The 6745-nt window shown below is 48.5% G+C and overlaps 1 pseudogene across 1 annotated transcript; it reads left to right on the forward strand.

The window, feature by feature from the left end:
• The first annotated feature begins 5087 nt into the window (after positions 1-5087).
• On the forward strand, positions 5088-6459 carry LOC311248386 (pleiotropic regulator 1-like; annotated as a pseudogene). Its single transcript has one exon. The product of its transcript is annotated as a pleiotropic regulator 1-like (transcript).
• Positions 6460-6745: the final 286 nt, after the last annotated feature.

A 6745-nucleotide genomic window follows, 5' to 3' on the forward strand; every position in this document is an offset into this window, starting at 1 on the left:
CCAGAAATTCGGGCATATTGCAGGGGCTTGCAGGGCGAAACAGGTGTGCGAAGTGTGGCGAGGGTCATGAGATCAAGGAGTGCAATGCAGAGGTTCCCAAATGCTGTAACTGTGGAGGGGAACACCATGTAGCGTTTCGTGGGTGTGCATATGTTGCTCAGGCCAAGGAAGTGCAATCTGTGAGGGATCAGAACAAGGTGTCATATGCCGAGGCAGTTAAGTCAGTTGCGACTGCGAAAGAGAAGGAAAGGAGACAGGGGGTGAACAGGGTGCAGCAGGGGAGTCAGCAATCTGCTCCAACTCTGCCAGCCGCGCCTCCTATTATTTCCGATGCATCTCGGTCTGGACCTGGTCTGCCAGCCGCGTCTCAGGATGAGGTGATGATAATGACCAAGACAGGGTTTCTGGCTTTCATGGTAGAGGTGGTGGCGGGAGTGAAGGGCAGTGAATCAAAGTCTAACGTCTGTAAAAGGGTGGCTAATGCAGCTGAGAGGTTTTTGGGGGTAGGGATAAGGCCAGAAGAAATCCATACTGTACTGGAGGAGAGTGGGGTGCTGGGTGAGGGTGGGCAGCGGCCGGACAAGGGTGCTGCACTGGGGGCAAAGGGGAAGGAGAAGAAAAGTGGGGTTGAATGGCAGATACGCAGGAGTGGAGGGGCAAAGGAGAGGGAGAAGAAGGAGAATGAGAAGAAAAGTGGGGGTGAACAGTCGTGTGCACTAGGGGCAAAGGAGAATGGGAAGAAAAGTGGGCAGATAGGCAGGGGGCGGACGACAGACAGGGAGAGTGAGGGGGCCAGCAGTATGGAGGAAGAAGAAAGTGGATTAGATAACTGATGTTCTGTATTCTTCAGTGGAATGCCCGGAGCCTGATCGCTAATGGACAGGAGTTAAAAAGATTTGTGGAGGAAGTCATAGTGAAACCTGAGTTAATTTGCATTCAGGAGACGTGGCTGAAACCTTGCCTTGAGTTTGTTATTCCAGGATATGAGTGTTTAAGAAAAGACAGAGTTGGTAGAAGAGGCGGAGGGTGTGCAACTTTCGTTAGAGAAGGGATCCAGTATAGGGCATTGGACATAACATCTAACCTTGAGTGTGTGGCAGTGGAAGTTTGGAGTAATCAGAGCCATAGTCCCATAACGGTGCTTAATTTATATAATCCGTGTAAACAACTTATTTTGCCTGAATTTGATGAAATTATGCAGAAGGTGAGATGTCCAGTTATATGGGTCGGTGATTTTAATGCTCGTAACCCATTGTGGGGAAGCAATAGTAAAGACAGTAATGGAGTCGTGGTTGAGGAGATCCTGGATAAGCATGAGCTAGTTATGATAAATGATGATAGACCGACTAGGTTTGATGTCACAAGGAATACTTGCAGTCACATAGATTTGTGTTTTGCCTCCTCGGGTTTGGCTAGAGTTGGAGAGTGGGAAGCGCTGGATAGTAATACTATGGGAAGCGACCACTGTCCTATTCTGTGCAAATTTGGAAGGGATCTGATAATAGAAATCGAGGAGAGGGTGCCCAGGTATAATTTTTCGAAAGCTAATTGGGAAGAGTTCTTGGAGGCGGCCCGAAAGTGGATAGGAGAGATTGATTCTGAGGGGAGTGTAGACGAGTGGAATGCTTCTCTTAGTGAGATGATACATAGGGCAGCGCAGGGCACAATCCCTATGAAGGAGGAACCCAGAGCTAGAAGGATGGTTCCCTGGTGGAATAAAGAATGTGACGTAGCTGTAAGGAATAGGAATAAAGCATACAAGAGGGTGAGACGGTTTCCAGGGTTGTGCCAGTCAGTAGAATATAAGAGGTTAAGGGGAGTAGCATGAAGAGTTATTAAAGATGCTAAAAAGAGTAGTTGGAGGAAGTTCTGTGAAACACTAGGCCCTGAGACTTCTGTGAGGCAGATGTGGGCAGTCGTACACAGAATGGCTGGAATATATAAAAAAAGCTCGATTCCAGTGATTCAGAAGGGGGGGGGTAGAAGCAGTAACCAATAAAGAGAAGGCAGACATGCTGGTGGAGGCATTTCAGGCAGTGCATAACTCTGGGAGTCTGGGGGAGGAGAGAGGGAGAAAGAGGACTGAACTGCTATCGCAGAATGAGTGGAAGTTGAGAAGAAGCTCAGAAAATAATAATCCGATTAATTTGTACTTTTCAATGAAAGAGTTAGGGGATGCTATCCAGGCTGGTGCAAATACGACGCCTGGCAGAGATGGATTATCCTATGAATTATTTAAGAATTTGGACGAATTTGTAATGATTGAAATACTGGGTTTGTTTAATAATGTGTGGCTAGAAGGCTGCTTGCCAAAGGAGTGGAAGCATGCCGTCATCATTCCTATTTTGAAGCCAGGTAAAGTAGCGGCTGATCCAGGATCTTACCGACCCATAGCCTTGACGTCTGTATTGTGTAAAATTATGGAAAGGATGATTACTAATAGATTAGTTTACTTTTTAGAAAGTAAGGATCTTTATGTTGGGTATCAGAATGGGTTTAGAAATGGCAGGTCTACAATGGAATCAGTAGCTGTTCTAGACCAGGACATTAGACAGGCTTTTGACAATAAGGAAGTAGTGATAAGTGTATTTTTGGATATTGAGAAGGCGTATGACTCTTTGTGGAAAGAGGGGCTGCTTTTGAAATTGTATGACCTAGGAGTTAGAGGGAGATTGTTTAATTGGATAAAGGATTTTCTATTAGACAGGACGATCCAAGTACGTGTGGGGGGGGCAAACCTCAAAAACTGTAAAAATAGAAAATGGCACCCCGCAAGGAAGCGTGATTAGTCCGGTCCTCTTTGATGTGATGATTAATGACATTTTTGGGCAAATTGGAAAAGGATATGGGTTGTCTTTATTTTGCGGACGATGGGGCCATATGGAAAAGAGGGAAGAATGTTGAGTATTGTTTAAAGCAGGTACAAAGAGCTCTGGGGGATGTAGAGGAATGGGGAGACAAGTGGGGTTTTAAAATATCCGCCTCTAAGTCTAATTATATGATTTTTGGTTTTAGAAAGAGGGTGCCTAGGGGAAGGCTGGTTATGTATGGATCTCCCTTAGAGAGAGTAAAGGTGTTTAAATTTTTGGGAGTTTGGTTTGACGAAAGATTGAATTGGGCTGCTCATATAGAGAAAATCCTGGCAAAGTGTGAAAGAATAGTGAATGTGCTGAGAAGTTTGGCTGGGAGTGGGTGGGGAGCGGATAGAGAGACTACGTGCATGATATACCAGGCGATGATCAGGTCAACAATTGATTATGGTTATGTGTACGGCTCTGCGGCCAAGTCTAATTTGCGAAAGCTGGATGTGCTTCAGTGCAAGGCTCTGAGAATCTGCTGTGGAGCTTTTAAGACCACCCCTGCTTCAGCACTATTGGTGGAAATGGGGGAGTTGCCCCTAAACCTGAGGAGAGTAAAGTTAGGGCTACAGTACTGGGCAAAATTGAGTGGGACAAGTCTGTCCTTCCCAGCTAGGTGTTTACTTTCAGGAGATGGGGATAAGTATAAACCTTTTTTGGCCAGTATTGATCAGTGGGCCAGGAAGTTGAGATTGCATCAGGGGGGAGTGGCGGAGCACACTCGGTGGCTATCAGTGCCATTTTGGCTAGTGCCTGATCGAGTCATTGAACTTAGGTTCTTGAAGGAGGAGGATAAGGGCGAGATTGTGGAGGAAATAGAGAGGTTCCTTCTGGAATCAGGGGCTCTGGAGGTGTACACTGATGGCTCTGTGGATCCTGTAAGTGGGAGGGCAGGATTTGGGTGGTGGGTGCCTCGGTTAGGGATCGGTAAGGGACAAAGAATATCCGATGGCAGCTCAGTATTTGTGACAGAGTTGCTTGCCATCCTCTGGGCATTGTGGTGGGTGGAGGAAGTGGGACCAAGCCAGGTGATTATATGCTCTGACTCGGCTGCTGCACTGATGGCTCTGAGTGCAGGTGGGTCTAAAGCTCGCCCTGATCTCATTCAGGAAATAATGTTGGTTTTATATAGGATTGCGAAGGCAGGCTGGTCAGTGGAGTTTTGTTGGGTCCCGGGGCACGCTGGGATTGCGGGGAAGGAGATGGCTGACTCCCTTGCTAAACAGAGCCTGGGAAGGGAGGAAGAGATAGGCATTTCAATGGGAAGAGTAGAACTCAGAGATAAGATAAAGAAAGGAGTTGAGGCTGAGTGGCAGGATGAGTGGGAAAGGGGGACCAAGGGAAGGCACTATTTCTCTCTGCAGCCTCGGGTCAAGATCAAGGTGGAGGGATATGGGTCAAGGAGTGATAGGGTGAAGATGTGTAGACTGAGGCTGGGGCACTGTGGGTTGAACAGTAGCTTGTGCATTGTGGGCAAACATCCAGATGGGGTGTGTGAATGTGGAGAGACTGAAACTGTCGGGCATGTCTTCCTAAAATGTGAAAGGTATAGGAAAGAGAGGGAAATCTTTTATAAAAGTCTGGAAGAGCTGGGAGTCTCTTCCTTCTCTCTTAAATCATTCTTTGGCATGGATAATGAGAACCACCAGTTGATCACAGAGGCAGTGCTGACATTTCTGCATGCTTCAGAGTTGTACCAGAGGATATAGCGTTAGGGTATGTATTAGTATTGGACAGGCAAGAGGAGCAGAGAAGAAGGAGAAAGTGTGAGTTGAAGAGGCCTAAAGATGGAACACCACTAGTGTAGTATAAGAAATGAGGAGGGAAGAAATACGCCAAGAAAGAAGAAGAAGAAGAAGAAGAAGAAGAAGAGATCATCAAAAGAAGTGTGGAGGGCAGTAATACGCCACGATGCGTCTACTCTGCCGGAAATTCAAAAGAAGAAGAAGAAGGATGGACTCAACAAGGGCCTGAAGGCAGAAACCAGCAAGTAGTTTTACGGCTTGCGCCATACTAAGGAATTTCCTGTGAGGAGTCGGCGGTGACTTTTGGAGACTGGGAAAATACAGTTTTCTTACCTTGTAGTAGTATTGACAGGAGAAAGCAGGAAAGTAGATTTAGGACCACTTCTGTAAAGAGATACTTCGCAAATAAACCATTTGGCTATCCTTATTTACCCTGTGGACCTTGCTTTTCTTTATCAACGGACGTACTACTCACGATCACAAGGTGAAGATGTCCGTGAAGCTGAAATCAGACTTTGCTGCTGTGATGCACATGCCTGTCCTAAAGGAAGGAGGGAAGGACCGACCCCCACAGATCATGCCTGCTGGTGGTGTGCTCGGTCCGCATAGCTACACAGAGCCAGGAGGAGACGACCCAGAGTACCTGATCACCGGGACCCACGCTTACCCCGCTGGACCTGGCATCGCCTTGACGGCTGACTCCAAGCTACACAGGTTGCCTAGTGAGGGAGGAGTCAACGCCCTGGCCCTCACTCTGCCGCCCTCTCAAGCCAGGCTGGATGCCAGTCGCACAGCAGCCAGTGTTGGTGATATCCACAGACATGCTGTGGGAGCGGAAAGATCCCTGGAAGGAGGTGGTACCAAAAACACCGCCCTCGCCAGGAAAGCACCGACTATGCCCAAACCCCAGTGGCATCCCCCATGGAAGCTGTTTCGGGTCATCAGTGGTCATCTGGGCTGGGTGAGGTCCATAGCCGTGGAACCAGGAAATCAATGGTTTGTCACTGGATCTGCCGACAGAACCATCAAGATCTGGGACCTGGCCAGTGGGAAGCTGAAGCTCTCTCTGACTGGACACATCAGCACAGTGCGGGGTGTGGCTGTCAGCACCCGCAGCCCATACCTGTTCTCCTGTGGAGAAGACAAGCAAGTCAAGTGCTGGGACCTGGAGTACAACAAGGTCATCAGGCACTACCATGGACACCTCAGTGCTGTGTATGGTTTAGACCTGCATCCCACCATCGACGTGCTGGTGACCTGCAGCCGAGACGCCACAGCCAGGGTGTGGGATATCAGGACCAAAGCCAACGTACACACCCTGTCGGGCCACACCAACACCACAGATCATCACAGGCAGCCACGACTCAACCATTAGGCTGTGGGATCTGATTGCTGGGAAGACCAGAGCCACTCTGACCAACCACAAGAAGTCTGTCCGCTCTGTGGTGTTGCACCCCCGACAATACACCTTTGCTTCTGGCTCTGCCGACAACATCAAACAGTGGATGTTCCCAGATGGGAACTTCATCCAAAATCTGTCTGGACACAACGCCATCATCAACACACTGGCCGTCAACTCCGACGGCGTCTTGGTGTCTGGAGCCGACAACGGAACCATCCACATGTGGGACTGGAGAACGGGTTACAACTTCCAGCGCATCCACGCCGCCGTGCAGCCCGGGTCCCTGGACAGCGAGTCTGGGATCTTCGCCTGCATGTTCGACAACTCGGAGAGCAGACTGATCACCGCAGAGGCCGACAAGACCATTAAAGTGTACAAGGAGGACGACACAGCGACGGAGGAAAGCCATCCAGTCAACTGGAAACCAGAGATCCTCAAGAGGAAAAGATTTTAGAAATGTTGTTTCTTTTTTTTTATTATTCATATTGTCATAGAACCCATCTTACAAAAACATTTTTACCAGTCTGTTGTAGATACAAATCCATTTGTTTTACTTAATTGTTCATCCTTAACTCTTTCCGCCTCGACCTCCGAACCAGCAACATCGCCCAGACGGACCGGACTAACCAACCGACTAAAGCTGCAAGTCTCAACCAGCATCCCGGAGCAGTCCAGACCACCCATCACTAAGTGTGCCTAGCTGGATCGATACCCGATGGCGAGCCAACCCCGGAACATTT

This window comes from Notolepis coatsorum (assembly GCF_963971535.1).
Source record: "Notolepis coatsorum genome assembly, contig: SCAFFOLD_267, whole genome shotgun sequence".
NCBI classification, from domain to species: Eukaryota; Metazoa; Chordata; class Actinopteri; order Aulopiformes; family Paralepididae; genus Notolepis; species Notolepis coatsorum.